This window comes from Heloderma suspectum, chromosome 4 (assembly GCF_057233095.1).
Source record: "Heloderma suspectum isolate Gila_16-S chromosome 4, 16-S_ref, whole genome shotgun sequence".
Classification (NCBI taxonomy): Eukaryota; Metazoa; Chordata; class Lepidosauria; order Squamata; family Helodermatidae; genus Heloderma; species Heloderma suspectum.
In genome coordinates, this window is record NC_139461.1 from 25,512,704 (window position 1) to 25,534,022 (window position 21,319).

Here is a 21,319-nt window from a genome sequence, read left to right on the forward strand (position 1 = left end):
TCAATGGGATTTACTGCTGAATAAGCATGGCCAGAAGGATGGGTTGCGCTTCTCTTCCATTGAAATAAATGGTACAAGAGAGTGCTTACCTTCGACTGGATCCTGCCCATTTTCTCCATCCTGATACATAATCGCAGACCAAACCCCTCCCTGCCCCCGTTCTCCACCTCAAATTATGTTAATATGCGGACGCTGCAACCTTAAAGACTCTTCCAAGATGAGCAAGGATCCAGATGCAGTACTTTCTCCCCAAAGACAGAGTAAAGGACTCTTGTGCAAGAGTCAATTTATAGCTAGGGTTAAGTCTTCCCATCCCTTTCTGATCCAGTGGGTACATAATGGAAACCAATATTACTACAAGCGAGTAAGAGTCTTATGTGCGAGACTTGCACCCCTGCGGAATGGGGTGAACTGATTTCTCCTCTCGATTGACAAAAGTTTATAATGGGCATTTACCTAAGTCATAAAGGTACTTTGGATATTTGAAAACCTTGATCCGGTTCCAACTTTCGGAGGCGGTAATATCCCAGAAGGCAGGGCTTTATGGGGGTGGGGTGGACTGCATATACTGTCGCTATTTAGACACTTGTAAAAACATGAAACGTGACTTCGCCACGCCCTCCCCTCTTCCCCGTTTCAGAGGGGTGGGCGTGGGGAGACGGAACTTGGGAAGGAGCTGAAGGAGAGGGGGAAAGGGCGGGCTTCGGGTCTCAGATTCCCAGCGAGTTCAAGAGAGAGGGAGACAGAGCGATCTCTCCATAACGTACAAAACGGGGCCAGAATCGCCCAATAAAATGGCCTGGCAGGCGAAAGGACGTCCTTGTTCACACCACATCCATCATTCACGTGCGGAGCTCATTGCCGCAAGATGGGGCAGGGATGTCTTCGAGCTCCTTTGAAAAAAGGGGGTGAAAAAGGATTGGACAAATTGATGGCGGATCTAGGTGTTCAGTGGAGCTCCCATGGGCGGAGGGACTACACTTTTAAGGGGGCAATGCATGTGTAGACAGAAAGAAGTCTTACAATTTCCAGCATGCCCCAGCCAGCCATGCTGGGAATTGTAGGACTTTTTTTCTGTCTACACAATGCATAGGATTGTGCCCTAAATATCAGATACTCTGGGGAGCTGGGGCAGGGGGAGAAACAAAGGGCTGTGAGCAATCTAGGCAAGGTTGGGAAAACTATGGTCCTCCATATGTTGCACTCCAACTCCCATCTGCCCCAGCCAGGACAGCCAATGTCCAGTGATGATGGGTATTGTAGTCCAGACTCATCCAGAGGACTACATCTCCCATCAGCCCTTGCCAACACAGCCAATGGTGAGGGAAGTTGCCATCCAACAACATCTGGAGGGCCACACGTTGACCCACCCCTGCTATAGAGGCACCTGTTTGGTTGATGTGAGGAGGACCTGGATGAGATGCACTGTTGGGGTCCAGCACAGGTGCAAGTTCTCCCATCACTTGAGGTACAAGGGCACACATGCTGCTTCATTGTGACCCCCCACTCCCTTTCCCCTTCCTCACATCACACTCCCTCCCCCTCCCCTTTACCGCAACACACCCCTCCCACCCCCTTCCTAGGTTTCATCCCCCTTCCCTTCTGTACAGGTGATCTCCTGGGACACCCCTCCCATGCCTGACTCTGAGGAAGGACCCCCTCAGAGCAAGGCATTTCAGCTGGGTGGGCTCTCTGAAGAGCTTCCTTGACCAACATGGCTCTTCACAGGGTGGCTGCTCTGGAGAGCCCCACCGGCTGCTCTCTTGCTGTGGCAAATGTGGCTGGCAGGGCTCTCCAGAGCACCCACTGGAGGTGGGAGCGGCAGGATCTATTCATGAGAGGGTCGACCCTGTTTGGGTCTGACTTCAGAGAGGCTGATCTTCCATTTAGAAATGCTTACTAGGGAGAGAGGCGCCCACACGATCCCCTCCCTTTGGCTTGAATATTCAGTTTTCATTCCCTTTTGGCTGCATACTTCTCTGTGGAACTAAGTCCCATCAAACATGCTGGGTCTTACTTCCAAGTAGACATGGCTAGGATTGCACTATTTGTAGTAACAGCATGCTAGGCCAGCCTTATCCAACCTGCTGCCCTCTGAATGTGTTGGACTAAAGCTGGGCTTTGTAATCCAACAGCTCTGGAAGGCACCAGGCTGGGGAAGCCTGCATTGGGGGTTGTACAGGCGAGGGTAGCACTGGAGAACTTGCCCTGCAGAGGCAGAGCTTAGGCTTCCTCCTTATACCCATTTATTTATTTATATTACATTTATATGCCACCTTTTCTTTTCCTATTGCGAGGAACTGCAGGCAGCATACTTGATCCTCCTCTTCTCCATTGAATCCTCACAACAACCCTGTGAGGTAGGTCAGGCTGAGAGTCAGTGACTGGCCCACTCACCCAGTGAGCTTCATGGCTGAGTGGGGACTAGAACCCAGATCACCTGAGTCCCCAGCCCACTGCTCTAACCACTACACCACACTGGCTCTCACCTGTGAGGAGGGCTGCCTAACAGAGGTTACAAGGCCCAGGGCAGGCACAGTGTTGGGGCCCCAGCCTCTGGCCCCTGCAGGGAGCTCTGTTATGGGGCTCCGCTGAGCAACGTGGTGGGGTTGAGGTGGGGGGGGGGCTGCTTGAGAGAGGGCACACATTGCCCCAGTTGCCCTGCACGGGAGTAGGTCCCATTGAACTCAATAGGAGTTAATTCTGAGTAGACACGCACAGGGCTGGCTCTGTGCATGGTCTCTAGAAGGAACACAACGTGGAATGGGCACTTCCGGACTTTTGGGGGCCAGAATGGCAGGGAAGTGGCAGCTTCGACGGGTGGGTCTCTCGGGGTGGGATCACCGAGGCAAGGCAGGGGAAAAGAAACAAGCTACGTGGCAGCAGCTCAGAAGCCACGCTTACCCGGGTATCCGCTCTCCTCTCGTCCGCTCCCTCCCTCCCTAACGGGGCAGGACAAAGGAAGCGAGGCTTGGGAGAGTCTCGCTGGCCCCCGCTTGGCAGTGCCGGGCTCCAAGATGACTATCTGCTTGCCCTGGACGGAAGCCACCGCATTGTCTGATTGCCACCCATTTTTTCGCTCTGGATTGTGCCCTCTCCTCTCCTCCTCCTCCCCTCGGGAAAAGGAGACAGCCTTCCTCGACCTGGTGCCCTCCAGCTGGGGTGGACTGCAATTCCCATCTTCCCCAGCCAGCTATGCTCCCCTCGGGAGGAGACGGCTTTCCCCAACCTGGCGGGGGCCCCCCAGATGGGTTGGACCACAACTCCCATCGTCCCCCAACTGGGGATGATGGGAGTTGTAGTCCAACCCATGGTGGGGGGGCGCCAGATTGGGGAAGGCTGGAGTAAGGGCATGGTGCTTTGGGAAGGGGGCTCGCTCCGTCACTCCCTTCCAAGCCGAGGGAGAGATGCAGAAGGAAAAAGTGTCGGGTTACAAAAGCCTTGCAGAGCTTCCCCAGCCGGAGAGCGGGGCTCCCTCGAAGGGGCGGGGGGCGGTTATGTGACCAAGACCCCCGACGTGGTCTCGGGGGGCCCGGCTACTTCCTTTCCTCCCCCTTCCCCCGTTGCCTTGTCCGCTGCCCAGGGAGGTGCGGGACGAAAGCGAAAAGCCCGAACTTTCTTACAGGTTAGGAACCCACGTGGCAGAGACCGAAGGAAAGGAAAGGGGCGGGCGGAGGCTGGGGATGCCGACGATGAGGTCACTGCGTGGGAGCGCCCGCCTCCCTTTTGTGACGCCGCGCCGCACCCTCTCCTGATTGGCTCCGGTCATCTGAAAGGGGTTCCCCGGCAGAAGTGAAATGAACCTGGGAGGAGTTTTCGTGGGGAGAGTTTAAAGGAGTGGGAGAAAATAGCAGGAGGACGAAGGGTAGCTTGAGGCATTTTAATAGAAAAGGTGAAGGCAGCTGTGTTGGATGTAAGACAAATCCGAAAATCCATACAGTGTAAATAATCTTTATTAGATCACCCCCAAAATGTGCAAGCTCTCAAGTCTTCAGATCTCTTCATCAGGAAAGATATTGGTTGAAAGAGGTTGGATAGTAGTGGTCAATAGAAACATAGGCCGGATCCAACCAATATTAAGCAAGCATTTGTAAATTCCGTTGACCCCCCGCCCCCGCCACTGGGGGAAGATTTAAAGCAGGAAATTGAAACTGCACTCCTACGCACGTTAACTAGGGAGTAAGTCCCATTGAACTGAGTGGGGCTCATTCATGAGCAAACATGCATAGGCATGCCTTTGGCTGGCCCGTGCCTACAAATTCCACAGGGGGCATTTATAGCTTCAAGATTTTTTCTGTTTCTTTGAATTTGAAGGTCTGTGGATTATGTAATAAATTTGAACTGATTATTATTACTACTAGTAGTTGTATTTTAAAACAATGTTTCTTTCTATTCACCCATCCAGATAAAAGAGACATTTTTATTGATGCAGATTGGCAGTAAAAACATTTTAACTGTGTGGCAGGGATGTTCCCCTTCAGAATGTATGTGTTTTGTTGCCATATTGGCATTGGGGTCAGGGAGATATTTCAGTGATTTAAGAACAACAACAACATATTTCAATATTTAACCATTAAAAAGAAAAACACTCAGATTCAGATCTGGTTTCCCCCAGAGTTTGGGGCAGTGGGAATGGGTGATGTATCTCCCACACACAGACATGCACATAATTGTTTTCCTAATTGCTTTCATTTCTCTTGTCCAAGATAAACAAGTGAAGGAAGTGTAATATATTCACTAGTATGGGACAATGGAAACAGGCTGCATCAGAAGTCTTTGGTGGTCATATTTTATCTGAGCACAATTTTGGAGTTAAGTAGTTTGAGAAATGTGACTTTAGGCTGGTTTTGCGTGAGATATTTTAATATATAATTTCATTGACCCTTTTGCTTTGTGTTGTAGTAAGACTAGTAGGTTGGTGTTGTAAATAATCTTTCTCAGCTTTGCATTATAGACTACTTACCTACTACTATTGTTAAAGGGCAAAGTTCTGTTGACTTTTGCTGGTGTTTCAGCCATTGACACAATCAATGATCTGAGACATGGTCATTTAGCCACTTCTGTGCAACCATTTGCTGAGGTTTCGCTACATTCAGGGGGTTAGGTTCACCTTTGGCCCTTCTGATATTACAGAGACTTGTGTCATTTGCCATTTTCTCAGCACTTCCTTACATTGCTCTTCTCATAGGAGCTCACGCATGTGTAATCTTTTCTTACTTTCCTCAGGAACCCATTTATATTATCCATCAATATAATAGTTTGCTAGAGGGTCCTACTATAGGAGTACAGAATCGGAATAGCACAGTGAAAATAACGAACTAACACTGTATTCTTTGACCTCAAGTCTCCAAAAGTCCCAATACCCAGTTATTCCCTCCGTTTCAATATTAGACTCAAGGGATGTTTCCTGCCGCTACTGTCCAGAGGACTTCTTCTACGTATTCCCTGATGAAGCCAAAGAAACACAGGACTGTCCCATTGTTCAAAGCTATGCCACAAAGGAAAGTAAGGTGTGAAAGGAGAAACCCTGAACTACACTGTTCAGGGTTTAAGATTCAGGGTTGGATTCAATGCTGAGCATTCACCAACCGAGTGGAAAGTGCTGCCAGAATGGATTTCTCCTCCTCCCCATCAGCTCCCTGTGTGCCCCACAATAGGGATGCTGGAGAAATTTGTGATGGATTAAAATGAGCTCGGATTTCTAAGAATCTGACCTGCGGAATCTGCTGTGGAGCGCCCCCTCAGGCCATGTGGAATCTGTGGACTTTCGGATTATATTTTTTTACTTTCCCGAAATGTTCGCATACAAATCCATAGAAGAATACATATGTTTCTGCTGAGGAAATGCTGAATGGAATGGGGGACAATACACTAAATGTTATGTACTGAGGTAAATTATGTAAATACTTAATATGTAAATATTTACATAATTATTTGCATATTTTTCCGCATGACGAAAAAAAATATTCGCATCCGTCTGTGGGCAGACAATGGAACGAAAGACACCTGACAATCTGCGAAGCACAGATGGAGTGGATTTTACACAGTCCGTACATCCCTACCCCACCAATCTAGCTCTGGAGGGTTGGGGGACCCTCTTGAACAGATTTTGGAGGCATAAAGGGAGCTGCAGGGGGGAGGACAGTAAGGGGAAGTCATGTTGAACAGCAGAAGTCCGCTTGCACAACCTTTGCTTTAATGCTCAGTTCTTCCCAGGGAGGCCACAGCAACAGCTATGAGGCTAAGAAGTCTCCCCACAAACCATATAGACAGAAAAACATCACTGAGCATGTAGAATTCAAAGCGCTACTCCCTTCTACAATTAAAGGGCCACACCCTTGGATAACACATGCATGTCCATCACTCAGTGAAGGATAGCCAGATGCAAATGTGTAGTCATCATCTGAGGCCCTGTTGCATGCCCACCACCTAGAGAGATGAGGTTAGTGGGCACTCAAGACGGGGCCTTTTTGGTAGCAGCAATAGCAGCAAGCACCAATAATGGAACTCCCTCCCTTGGGAGGTTAGTTTAGTGCGCGCTCTCTCCCTCTCTGGTCCTTTAGACAGTCAGTGAAGATGGTAGTGTTCTGTCAAGCCTTTAATAGCTAATATCATTCTAATTCTATGACTTTTTTCTTCCCCTCTGGTTTCATTGTGATGAAGGTTTCTTTCTGCATCTTTGAACTGATGATTTGATATATTCATTTTATCTTGTTTTTATTATTGTTTATTCCCATTAAGCAGAGGAGCGACCTATATGTATGCTAAATAAAAAATCATCAAAGGTGATGGGGCTCCCGCACCTTTAACAGTTGCGTCAAAGACGGGATTTTAGCAGGTGTAACTTGTCATGCAAACAACACTGGCAGAACCTCCGCCTTCTACACAACTATTAAAGCTGCAGCAGGAGCCCTGTCTTCTTTTGCTTCTGGCCATGAGCGGTAGCAATCTGAAGTGATACGTGGAATGTGTAAAAGCAGCAACTATGTGGTACAGTGTGGTGCTACGAGAATGAGTATGATTTGGGAAGTTGCTGGGTAAAATCTTACTTAAGCCACAGACTAACTAGCTGGCCTTAGGAAAGCCACTGCCCTGGTTTGCATGTCACATTAAGCCATGGTATGGGTTGTTGAATTTTGGGTTGTCGTGGTATGTGAATGCAGCTACACTAGCAAGCCATGGTTTGGTGATCATGAACAACCCAGAAAGATAAACTATGGTTAGTTGCTGGGTTGTGAACTCTGGGTTGTTTAAAGCATGTTTTTTTGTTATATGTGAACCCAGAACTGTGGGTTGTTCATGGGTTGTTTCACCAGGCTACAGTAACAATGGGCAAAAGTGGTTAAAAACAAACAAACAGCCAGTCTGCATGCCAGTACTACAGCACCACAAAAGCATTTGTGATACAGGGAGAGGGTGGGCGAAGGAGGAGGGAAACAAACAACCCAGGGATTGAGAAAACAAACCACAGTTTGTTTGATTGTCTGCCAGACAAACCCTAGGTAGGGCAACAAACCATGAGTTAAATAAACCATGGGTTAGTGTTACGTGCGAACCTCTCTGCCTCATACGGCTGCCCCCACTCCCTCATTTGCAATATGGGAATGATAGCACTGACGTCCCTTACTGGATTATGCCAAGGACTGCTGGGAAGATTTATCTGAAGTTCTTTGAGTGCAGAGGCTGCAATCCTATGCCCACTTACTGGGTGGGTAAACACCGATGGACACAATGGGATGTAGCTCTGAATAAATATGCACAGAATTGCACTGTAAAAGTTCTATGTGCATGCTAATTATTATGCATTACTTATCAAACACCACAGACAAATGCTTTCATATTATCTGACATCACCTCAAACACAGTACTTTTCAATGGCAGCACTTCTCATGTTTAGTTACGTCCGGCATCAGAGGCAGTATGCCTCTGTATACTAGCTGCTGGGGAACATGGGCGGGAGGATGCTGCTGCATCAGTGTCCTGCTTTGGGCTTCCAATAGACAGCTGGTTGGCTGGTGTGTGAAGAGAATGCAGGACTATATACAGTAGCCCTTTGGTCCAATCCAGCACAGCCCTTCTTAGGTTAGCTGTGACTCACTGGATGCTTCTATCCACACACTAGACTTCTTCTTTCTCTCAGCATTGACACCATTTGCTCCATCATTTATTACTAGGAACCCAGACGACATTCCTGCCAGATTGCTGCATTCCCCACTGCTATCCTAATCCTGGTTTGTGGCTATTTCCACCCACCTCCAAAGCTTCCCATGCAACTGCAGCATGAAACATCCAGATGGAAACAAGCTAGCCTGACTGTCTCACTTGGTGATCGGTGATCCTACTTTCCTGTGTTCTTTGCCCACCCCCTCACCCCCTTTGCCACTTATTTCACTGTTCCCCCTCTCTGCTGTCTGGACAGTGAAACTGGCAAGGTGAGGTAAAACTGTGTCAGTTTCTTCATTGCCCTGTCAATATGGAGAGCTCAGGGCTGGATGCACCAGATTCTCGTCGGAAGCTAAGCAGGGTCAGCTCTAGTTAGTACTTGGATGGAGAACCGCCTGGGAATCAGGCTTCCTGCAGTGAGCAGGGGGCTGGACTCGATGGTCTTGTTGTAGGCCCTTTCCAACCCTATGATTCTATGATACTATGATACATTCTAGGCTTCTCCACACAGGGCTTTTATCCTGCAATTGAGATTGGTTACCCAAGGAAGTTTGTGGGTCCTTTACATGACATCGTCAACCTCAAGGGCATCTCCCATGCTAAATGACCTTTATCCCATTTTTTTTAAAGATTGGAGATAATGAACTTTCAAATTACAGCGCGTTGGGTTTCCTCCAGAAAAGAGGAAGTCATTCTATAAGAGGAGCTAGACCACAATGCCATCTAGTGGCTGTATAATGAAGCATATAGAACATGCAGGCAAGGGGGGAAGGGGGGAGGAAGGGAACTGCATGTAAAGGGAGCCTGCCGTGATCCTGCATTTAAAACAGAAGCAGAAGCCCCAGTAAAGTTGTGGGATTTTAGCCTGGTGTAGAAAGGCTCTCTGGGTTTTTTTTATTTGATCTATCTAAAAACATGACCATTATGAAGGGGAAGACAACAACCCCAAGCAAACACCCCTCTTTTGCCACAAATACCATATTGTCTTTGATAGTTCGTCTGGAGTACTACTACCAGCACATCATCTTCATCCTTGCAATCGCTAATCCAGATTACACAGAATCTGTATTTTATCAACGCTTCATGGTAGGGGTGGGGAGAGCTCCGTTTTAACGAGGCACATCCTTGGCTAAAGGGTATATTAGCAAGAGAAATGGGGGAGGAGGGGAGAGTTCAGAATAGGGCCCCTCATCCTTTAATCCAATGCTCTTCAGAGACCCCATATTGGGCCTATCCTATGACATGAGAACATACAGCTGGTTTCATGTTTATAATGGCCTGATTTTTTGCCATTATTGAAGGCTGGGCTCTCCTGTTCTTTAATTTGCACTTTAAACATAGACCTGACATCGGCTCTGTCTGAACCCTGCAGCGAAGATCAATGGCATGTAAAATCTGGAAGTGATAAATGAGTAGGAGACGAAGGCAACTGTGTTGCAGCATTAAAGCCATACAGATGTAACATAACTGTTAAGTTCCCCCTCCATTGGCTGTTAAACTGGAAGGGGAGGAATGCTGACAGCTATTTTATGTTCATAATGAATGAACACTGGGAATCATTTGTACTTCAAAGATGGATGTACTTATTTGGCCGCCAAAATAAGTCTCAGCCAGTTTCTCAGAAATGGGGATGGCACTTTATAGCAAGCAATCAGCTAATGTTTAATCTACATGGGTGCATGTTCAGTATGAGTGCAAATATAGTAAGTGTGAACATAGATACCCTTCCTCTGAAATTCACTGCATTGTTCTTTGAAGCAGATCAACTGACATCAGATCTGTTTCCAGTGGCAAAGTGAGCAGATTGTGTTACAGGAAGGGTAAAATTCCTGTGCACTAGTCCTATATAGTAATAGCAAACTCATTAAGAACACAAGAAGAGCCCTGCTGGATTAAACCAAAGGCCTGCCTAGTCCAGTACTCTGTTCCCATAGTGGCCAACAAGATTCCTGTGGGAAGCCCACAAGCACTACATGAGTGCAAGAGCACCTCCCTGCTGGTGTTCCCTAGCAACCAGTATTCAGAGGGATACTGCCCCTGACACTGGACGTGTATATATATACACACACACATTTGCATTCCTATACTGCCCAATAGCCAAAGCTCTCTGAGCAGTTTACAAAGATTAAAAACATTAAAAATACAGTATACAGAGATTAAAAGCCATTTGCATAAAAAACACTCAAACAGACAATATACACAAGAGAACGTACATCTAAACCAACTAGGGGTGTACGAAACCCTGCTTACCTGGCTCCGCCAGGTTCCGCAGGTGGGGGGAGGCGATCCATTCCTCCCCCCAGAATCCTCAACGGGGGGGGGGGAGGCGATCTGTTCCTCTCCCCCCCGGAATCATGCCCGGCCGGCTCCACTCTGCAGCCAGGCCGTGGTGCCGCCGGATGGGCCAACCCGCAGCAGGGCCTCCAGCCGCTGCCCAGCTGGCGTGGACACAAATGGTGTCCTGCGTAGGGGACGCCATTTGCGTCCCTACGCAAGCCCGTGATAGGCTACGTAAATATTTACATAGCCTATCACGGCTAAAGCAAGGATGCAAATGGCGTCCCCTACGCCATTTGCGTTCCCGCTTTACCCGTGCTAGGCTACGTAAATATTTACGTAGCCTATCATGGAAAAAAAAAAGGGAACGCAAATGGCGGCGGCTACAGTGGCCACCATTTGCCTTCCCTTTTTAACACAGGGACACCATTTGCATCTCTGTGCAGGCTGTGATAGGCTACGTAAATATTTACGTAGCTTATCACAGTGAAAAAGGGAACGCAAATGGCGGCCGCCATAGCCGCCGCCGTTTGCGTTCCCTTTTTTTTTGCCATGATAGGCTACATAAATATTTACATAGCCTATCACAGCCTCTGCAGGGATGCAAGTGGTGTCCCTGTGTTAGCCGTGATGGGCTATGTAAGTATTTACGTAGCCTATCACGGCCATTCGAAAGACACAAATGGAGGCTGCATACACAGCCGCCATTCGAGGAGCACTGGAACGGCTGACAAAGGTAGGCTCTGTTCCGGGCCCATTTCGCGGGGTTGGGGGGTGGCGGGCTTCTTTTCACCATGGATTTTGGGGGGCCGAATGCACTGGCATTTGGCCTCACCAAGATCCGTGGCGGAATTCTCCGCCATGCCTAAAACCAACTTCAATCAAGCAATATCAAGCAAATAACCATAATCATAAGACAATCCAGGATCAATTAAAACTTATCATATGCTCAAAACTCCTGGGAGAAGAGAAATGTCTTAACCTGGAGTTAAAGAAGATAAAAATGTTGGCACCAGGTGGGCCTCATCGGGGAGATAACTGCATAATTGGGGGGCCACCACCGAGAAGGCCCTCTCCCTTGTTCTGTCTTCTGAACTTCCCCCAGAGTAGGCAGCCAGAGGAGGACCTTAGATGTTGAGTGTAGTGTACGGGTAGGTTCATGTCGAGAGAGGCGCTCCACCAGGTATTGTGGTCCCAAGCCATGTAAGGCTTTATAGGTTAAAACCAGCACTTTGAATCAGGCTTGGAAACATACAGCCTCGTAGGGATGTATGAAACACAGTTACCTGGTTTTGTCCAGGGACATCTGCGGTGGGGGGGAGATGCCCCATCCCTCCCCCCAAAATCCTCAATGAGGGGGGAGTCGATCTGTTCCTCCCCCCGGAATCCTGGCCGGCTGGCTCTGCTCTGTGGCCAGGCCGCAGAGCTGCCGGCCGGGCCAACCCGCAGTGGGGCCTCCAGCCGCTGCTGGGCTGGTGTGGACGCAAATGGCGTCCTGAGTAGGGGACGCCATTTGCGTCCCTATGGTAGCCCGTGATAGGCTACGTAAATATTTACGTAGCCTATGAAGGCTAAAATGGGAACACAAATGGCGTAGGGAATGCAATTTGTGTCCCTGCATTAGCTGTCATAGGCTACATAAATATTTACATAGCCTATCGCGGGCTACCATAGGGATGCAAATAGCATCCCCTACTCCGGACGCCATTTGCATCCGCACCAGCCCGGCAGCAGCAGGAGCCGCCGCCGGAGCCGAAGCCACAGCCAGAGCCACAGCCAAGTAGGCTCCGTTTCGTGGGGCTTTCGCGGGGTGGAGGGGCTCCATTCCACCATGGATTCCGGGGGGGCCAAATTCACTGGAATTTGCCCCCCCTGGGATCCTTGGCGGAATTCTCTAACATTCCTACATACAGGCAGCCAGTGCAAGCAGGCCAGAGTGAGTCTTATATGTCTGGAGCCATTGAAGAGCTATATATCTTGAGCCATTGATGAGCAGCCATTGATAGCCATATCCTCCATTCTCTGGGTGTTGATCCCTACATAGCCACAACAGCATCATTCATGCACAAGAGGAAGGTATCAGCTGGCATAGAATAAGCCCAAGATTTGTAGACTTACCCCCCCCCAAAAGGGGGGGAACCTAAGTGGGGAAGGCAACACCCCAAAGCAGGTCTATGAGGACTGAGCATGCTCATTGGACATAGGATGCTGACTCACTGTTGGGGAGGAAAGGAAAATGAGGGGAGGCAGGAATGTAGTGGAGTACCTTGGAAAGAATCATAGAATAGTAGGGCTGGAAGGGGCCTCTAAGACCATCAGGTCCAACCCCCTGCTCAACGCCGGAATCCAAGTCAGAGCATCCCTGACAGGTGGCTGGCCAGCTTCATCTTGAATGCCTCCAGTGTGGGAGAGCCCACCACCTCCCTAGGGAATTGGTTCCATTGTAGTATTGCTCTGACAGTCAGGATGTTTTCCCTATGTTCAGCCGGAATCTGGCTTCCTGTAACTTGAGCCCATTATTCTGTGTCCTGCACTCTGACATGATCGAGAAGAGATCCTGGCCTTTGACAACCTTTCAGGTCCTTGAAGAGCGCTATTGTATCTCCCCTCACTCCTCTTCTCAAGGATAAACATGCCCAGTTCTTTTCATCTCTCCTCATAGGACTGTTTCCAGGCCCCTGATCATTTTCATTGCCCTCCTCTGAACCCTCTCCAGTTTGTCTGCATTCTTCCTAAAGTATGGCACCCAGAACTGGACACAGTACTCCACATGAGGCCTAACCACTGCTGAGTAGAGGGGAGCTAGAACTTCCTGGGATTTGGAAGCTATGCTTCTATTAATGCAGCCCAAAATAGCATTTGCCTTTTTTGCAGCCACATCACATTGTTCGCTCATATTCAGCTTGTGATCTACAACAATTCCAAGATCCTTCTCCCTTGTAGTATTTTTGAAGCAAGTATCACCCATCTTCTAACTGTACACTTTGTTTCTTTTTCCTAGGTGCAGAACTTGGCATTTATCCCTATTAAATGTCATTCTGTTGTTTTTTGCCCAGCACTCCAGCCTATCCAGATCACTTTGAATTCTGTTTCAGTCTTCCAGGGTATTAGCTATCCTGCCCAATTTTGTGTCATCTGCAAATTTGATCAGCATTCCCTGCACCTCCTCCTCCAAGTCATTAATAAAAATGTTGAAGAGCACTGGGCCCAGAACTGAGCCTTGCGATACCCCGCTTGTTACCTCTCCCATTGATCGTCTCTTTGAGTCCGATTCTATAGCCAACTGTGGATCCACTGGATCGTTGTTTCATCTAGCCCACTTTGAGCTAGTTTGCTCATCGGGATATCATGGGGCACTTTGTCAAAAGCTTTGCTGAAGTTGAGGTATATTATGTCCACAGCATTCCCACAGTCCACAAGGGAGGTGACCTGATCAAAATGAGATCAGATTCATCTGGCAGGATTTGTTCTTGACAAATCCATGTTGGGTTTGAGTAATCACTGCATTGTTTTCAAGGTGCTTACAGATGGATTGTTTTATAATCTTCTCCAGAATTTTCCCAGGGATTGATGTCAGACTGACTGGTCTGTAGTTCCCAGGTTCCTCCTTTTTGCCCTTTTTGAAGATAGGGACATTAGCCCTCCTCCAGTCATCTGGCACTTCACCCGTCCTGCATGATTTCTCAAAGATTATAGACAGTGGTTCCGAGAGTTCTTCTACCAGTTCCTTTATTGCTCTAGGGTGCAGTTCATCTGGCCCTGGAGATTTGAACTCATTCAAATTAATTAGGGGTTCCTTGACCATATGCCTATCTATCTCAAGCTGCAATCCTTCTCCTTCAGCCTGTACTTTGCCTTTTCCAGGGGACTCATAGACCCTCTTTTGGAAGAAGACTGAACCAAAGTAGGAATTGAGCACTTCTGCCTTCTCCTTGTCATCTATTACCATTTTGCTATCCTTATTTAATAGCTGAACCACCATTTCTTTCCTCTGTCTTTTACTATGCACATATCTGAAGAAAGCCTTCTTGTTGCTTTTAGCATCCCTCACTAACGTCAGCTCATTCTCAGCTTTAGCCTTCCTGATGCCATCCCTGCAATTCTGTGCTACCTGCCTGTACTCTTTGTTGCTTGGCCTTCCTTCCACTTCCTATATGTGTCTTTTTTAATTTTCAGGTCATCTCTAATCTTTTTGTGAAGCCACATTGGCTTCTTCTGTTGTCTTCCGCCTTTTTTTCTTGTTGGCATAGTTTGTAATTGTGCCTTTAGAATTTCCTTTTTTAAAAGCTCCCCCCGATCTTGGACTCCTTTTCTCGTTAGTGTCGCTTGCCATTGGACCTTACTTATCATTGTTCTGAGTTCATTAAAATCAGCTTTACTAAAATCCAGGGTACACGTTTGTCTACACTTGGCTTTTGCTTCCTTTAGAACCTAGAAGAGTCATGGGTGGCTCGCTGGGTGGCTGGAATCCTGCACAGGAGCACTCCATACTGCAATATTTTATTGCATGGCCAGATTGCCATAACAATTTAGCAGGACTGATGCACATTGCACTTCATGGAGTAAGATAACCAAGAGAGGAGGAGACAAGGAGAAAATGTCGTGTCAGGGCTAATAGGCTTAGTTTTGTAGATAGGTTAGTTTCTAATAGGTTAGTTTCTGTAGTACGGAATGAAGACTAAGGTTAAGCCCAAGGCCTCATGGGAGATATCTGCTTTGGATAGGGACCTGAAGGAAGTCAGAGTAGCTTCACCATGTAAGAGTCTGGGGAAGGTGTTCCAAGAATAAGAGGCAGCATCGGGGAGAATGGGAGGATTCATGCCGGAGGAAAGGAGAAGTTTGGGCGGACATGAAGAAGCAAATGGTAGAGACTGGGGAACAGAGATCATGTGCAGGGATGTTTCAGGAGATGATGTGACTGTTTAGATTGGGACTGGTCTTGAAAGCATGTTCATTTATATCAGTGGTGGGCAACTGGTGCCCTCCAGATGTTTTATCCTATAATTCCCATCAGCCCTAGACAGCATAGCTAATGGTGTGGGATGATGGGAGTTGTAGGCCAAAGCATCTGGAGAACCACAGGCTGTCCACTTTACATGGATACCCCTATCTTTGGGTGGGATGTTATAGTCCCTTCTTGTTCTGTGAGTCTATGAAATCAATAGGGTGGTTTCAGTCTAAGTGTTTTGGGAATTCCTTTCTGCAAGTGCAACAGCCTGAACCTAATCAGGAGGTGCTTCACTATCATCCCCCCATCATCCCCTTGATGTTGCTTTCTGAAATCACTTTTGAAGCCCTTCTGAAGTTGGATACAAAGCCAAAACAAACCTAAACTTAAACCAGGGCCCTTCCAGATGTTGCTGGACTGCAACTCCCATCAGCCCTTGCCAATGTAGTAGCATAACAAGAGTTGCAGCCCAACATCTGGAGGGCCACAAGTTGCCCACCCCTGACTTAAACCCCAAACCCACACACATATGACCCATGACTGAAAGTCATCATTTAAACCAGAATCAGCACAGAAACCTTAGCATACCAGTTTGCTGGAAGGCATACCCTGTTGCTCAACTAGTGAAGGAATTCCCTGTTTGTGGCTGTTTTTGACCACAAGTGGGATTTCCTTGCTCTTTGGAACTGTTCCGGCCATCGCTCCTTTCCCTTCTCAGGCTTATCAAATTAGTAACAAACAGATTGGTGGCTGGAACAATGCCAAGTAGCAGCAGCAGCAGCGATCTGGCACTGATTGTTAACTATTGAATTCCGGATGTCAGATAGCAAATGCCAAATGTCCACTTACAACATCACCTATCAAGTCTCACTTTTTAGATACGGCTACGACCTTACACACAGTTAGGTTGCTTGAACCTCCTCGCCTTTGGTAGGATTTCAGCAGTGTTCAGGACTGTAGCTTAGGCAACTTGACACATGAATCTTAACAGCAGAACCAATATTTTATATAGTTTTATACTGCACTTTGTGTTTTTAATTTTTGTGAACCGCCCAGAGAGCTTTGGCTATTGAGTGGTATAGAAATGAAATGAAATGAAAATTTGGAAAGTACTTAATAAATATTGTTTAGCATGGCTGCTGATGTGTTTGAATTATTGCATATATTATAAATGTAACACATCTGAGATTGGCTTTGGATGTTACATTATGGGGGAGTGAGAAGTTGCGGGGACATGTACTTTCTGTTCTTCCTTCTATGCTGGGGTGAAGGAACATGAGGTCCAGCAATCTCCTGGGATCTCAATCAGACACATTCCTCCCCTGGCCCTACACTCCTTCTCCAACCCACTAATTGTTTGGTGGTTTTCCAGCTTTTGTGCAGCTTTCCCCCTATTCTAAAAGGTTGAAATGCCTCTCCTAAGGTTCAGTTACTGCCAGTAAGAGCTTTAAGCTAAAATATGTTGGGATATTTTTCACTGGGGTTGGTGTGGGGGGGAGAGTCAGGATTGCTGTGGGAGAGGCTTTAAGTCCCTCGCCCCACATCCCTGTGATTCTGTCCAATTCCAGTTTAAAGATAAATAACCCTAAGAACTGTTCCCCATCACCAGTTAGCACCTGAACAGCTGATTGAACAGGCAGGCACACAGGTCACCTGGTCACAATCTTCCACACCATGGTGAGATATACTGTGTTTCTATTTAAATTATAATAATTATTTCTAAATTTGCATCTATACATATAAATGAGCATATGTAAATTTTAAGCAAACCACTCTCCTCCTTTGTCCTCTTTTTTTGGTGATGCATTGCCTCCTTTTGGCAATTCACAAAGGGCCACCCTACTCTTAGGAGTACCTCTCACTCAAAAGTTAGGGTGAAACTGAGATGTGGTGATGGATTTAAATTGGAGTGTTGCTTGCAGGCTGACGTTGGTTTCAAGGCAGTTACGGGCATGCTCTGCAAGTCAATTCCAATGTTCATATGAACATCCTACATTTGGTTAGTTAGAGAGAAATCAAACGCATGAACACGAGGGTGCTTTCAAAAATGTTTTGGTATAAATGAATTACATATGCCATTGTTATTTTCCTTGCAGCGTAATACAGAAAGCATTTGAACTGGATTTAGTAATTCCTACAGGATGGTTACTACATGGCAGCCACAAGCAATAGGAATGTCCTAATTATCACATTGTTGCAAAGTCTATAGGCTTTGAGTACTTCACATATCAAGTCCCAACATTTGAGTGCTTGACGAAAATTCTACTGGAAAAAAAATTCCCACAGATTGTGCTCTGTTGTAATAAGGAGCAAAGCTCCCCCTGAGTTCAAGGCAGCCAAAATCTGTCAGGTTGGTTTGATTCATTTGAGTCTATGGTCTTAATCAGCTACACTGAAGGCTTTTTTCACATGTCCACTTGGCTCACACTAGTACCCCTTTAACTCACTCAGATTTTGGTCACCCCCTTCTTCTTTATTGCTCTTACTTGTAGTGCCATCAATATGCTTTGTGAGATTAAATAAATCAGTTCCCTGCTAATAGCTCAGCAGCTAAAACTAAAGCAACAAGGGCTGCATTCATAGAGGTACAGCTTCCAAATCATGTGAAGTACTAGTTTCCCTCCACTCAGCACTGGTTAGGCCTCATCTTGAGTACTGTGTCCAGTTCTGGGTGCCGCACTTTAAGAAGGATGCAGACAAGCTGGAGAGGGTTCAGAGGAGGGCAACGAAGATGATCAGGGGACTGCAAACAAAGCCCTGTGAGGAGAGACAGAAAGAACTGGGCATGTTTAGCCTTGAGAAGAGAAGACTGAGGGGAGATATGATAGCACTCTTCAAGTACTTGAAAGGTTGCCATAGAGAGGAAGGCCAGGACCTCTTCTCAGTCATCCCAGAGTGCAGGACAGGGAATAATGGGCTCAAGTGACAGGAAGCCAGATTCCGGCTGAACATCAGGAAAAACATCCTGACTGTTAGAGCAATACGACAATGGAACCAATTGCCTACGGAGGTGGTGGGCTCTCCCACACTGGAGGCATTCAAGATGAGGCTGGACAGCCATCTGTCAGGGATGCTTTGACTTGGATTCCTGCATGGGGGGGGGGATGGACTCGATGGCCTTATAGGCCCCTTCCAACCCTACTATTCTATGATTCTAAGGGCTAAACTTAAGGAAAGGTTCGGAAAGGGTGGTGCTGTTTTTGTTGGTTGGTTTTGGGTGCTTCTTGTTTAGCATCTATCCAAAGCACATCACACGCTGGGGTGATGTGTAAACGGGATTCTTATTTGGAGCATGAAATCCCAGTGTGGGAGAAGATATGTGGGTTTCTGCTTTGGATGTCACCCCAGAAGCACCAAAAGACAGGCACAATTCAAAGGGCATTTCTAAGCAAACCCCCCGCAAAAACCCACATCCTTTCCGGAGCTTCTTGCTTTCGGTTTCTTTGTGGGATTAGGAAGGGCTTCTTTACACAGCAGCCGGGCAGCCACATGGCTTGAACTGAGGGAGTGCCTTTCTCCCTCCCTGGCATGTGTGCAAAGGGGGGGGGCATTTTCATAGCTCAACTTCTGCTGTACAGTTTTCTCGCAGCCCCCAGGAAACCTCTGACTTACTTCTGAGTAGAGATAATACCACGGTATAAGTCTGCAATCCTGGGCACACTTATGTGGGCGTAAGCTGCATTGAACTCAGTGGGACTTACTTCTGAGTAGACATAAGATTGCCCTGTAAGTCTGCAACCATCAGCACACTTACTTGGGAGTACGCCCTATTGAATAGGGTACTCTGAAACAACAGAGGATGTTGCTTCTGAGCCTGGTGGGCTGGGGGATCAGATGCATCTCCCTTCATTGCAGGGAGGCATTTTACCCTCTTCTCCCTCCAACTGAGAAATGCAGAGGCAGGAGATGCAATCAGCAGGCAATTCTTGCCCTTGTGCCTGTCAAATCTGTTCGGGTCTCCTTCCCTGCAATCCCACTCCCATCCTCAATGCCTTCTTCATCTGACCATTCCCCCAGCAACCACGAAAACAAATGCCCACAGCAGGCAGGCAAAGCAGTTTCTTCCGCTACGGAAGAATTTCACGTGGAGGTCATGATGCTCCTGTTCCATGGGCTGGAAAAAAATACTACATTTTTTGCATTTGGGGAAAATATGGGATAGGCTGGGGAAAATGGTGGGAGACACCCTGGAGGGTAACGGTGTCATCTTAAGAGCCCGCAAACTTCTGTGACAGAGCCATCTCAATAATAGCAGGATAAAATAATAAAAGCTCCGTGCGATGAACCCGAAAGTTCTGTTTATGACCCATAAAGCCCTTATCAACTTGGGACCAGAGACTGTGCATTTCCATATGACCCTGCCCCAGATTTAAGATCTTCAGGAGAGGCCCTTTTTTCAGTGCCACCCTTTTCAGAGACATGTTTGGTGGGGACATGAGAGAGGCTCTCTTGGTGGCTGCTCCCAGACTGTGGAACTCCCTGCCAAGGGAAACTACGTCGGCTCCCTTTCTGCTCTCCTTCTGCCGGCATGCAAATATATTTTTATTCAAGCAGGTCTTTGGCATGTAAGCTGATCTGCTGGGTTGTAGGCTGTCTTTATTCAGTTGCTGTATTTTTAATTGCATTTTTAATGTATTTGTTTTATTGTTTTGTTTCTATTTATTTTTAAATGTCGTTTCTATGACTGTAAGCTTCTTTGAGTGCCATTTTCTTGGTAGAAAGGTGGGGTACAAATAAAAGACATAAATACCTGCAAACGTAAAAGAGGAAGCAGGAGTGACTAAGTGCAATCCTATATCTCTGGCTGCTAAGAAGAATGCCCTGCTGGGTTCAATGGGATTTGCTCCCAGGTAACAGCAATCCTACGTGGGGTGGGGGAAAGCAACAAGGCAGATTCACCACCTCATCCAAAGCCCTGCTGCCAGCTCCTCCCAGCCATGGCAGAGGGCCAGGGCAGGTCTGAATTTCCCCAGTGGAGTGAAGGGTTTCTGAATGGCCCCAATGGGAGGCAATTTCCCTACAGCTGGTGTAGCCACTGGCAGCCACAGGGAACAGAGCATCTTTGGAGCCAGCAGGTCCAAAGCTGGCTCCTCCCCACCCACGGATCACCCCATTCCAGGGCATTGGTGGAAAAACTGCCAGCAGGAGCTGTCCACCCACCCAGGCACATCAGGGGCCTCTACCATGGCAGAAGCTCCCACACTGGCAGAGCTCCTCTTGACCAGCAGAGGCTGGCATTTATAATGGCGATTGTTATAATTGTTTATAACACTACAGAATTTTATATCAGTAAATGGTTTGGAGAACTAGTGAGCTGGTCAGTGAGAGAGAGAGATGTGGTCCTAAAGTGCCCTCCAGATGTGTTAGACTACAATTCCCATTGGACTACAACTGCCACTGGCCATGCTGGCTGGGGATGCTGGGAGTTGAGGTCCAACACATCTTGTGGGCGCCAGGTTGCAGAAGGATGTTCTAAGGAATAATCAAATGTGGTCTGAAACACTGCTGTGAAAGGGATAGACTTCCTCCACTTGCCCTCCCAAAATGGTGCTCCTGTATCCTTCAAGCTCCCTCTGTTTCCTACTTTAACTTAATTCTCAATCCTCGTCATTTCTTTTCCAATAGCTCCTTAAGACCATCGTGAGTTCTCCTTTTCTAGTATTAGTCTGGTATCCTCATGACTTACCCAAATCTCTTCATTCCCTTCAGTTTTGTTTTGCCATAGGGAGCTAGTTCACACATGCTAGTTCACACAAAAGGAGAAGGGGACGGCAGAGGATGAGATGGCTAGATAGCATCACCTATGCAATGAATATGGACTTGAGCATGGTCTGGGAGAGAGTGCAGGACAGGCAGGCCTGGCATGCTATGGTCCATGGGGTCACGAAGAGTCAGACATGCCTGAACGACTGAACAACAACAAAAGGGGAT

General features: G+C 47.4%; 1 protein-coding gene across 1 annotated transcript in view; it reads left to right on the top strand.

Annotated features, from left to right (window-relative positions):
- Window positions 1-21,319, top strand: part of HAS2 (hyaluronan synthase 2) — a 48,846-nt gene that overhangs the window by 989 nt on the left and 26,538 nt on the right. The window lies entirely within an intron of this gene.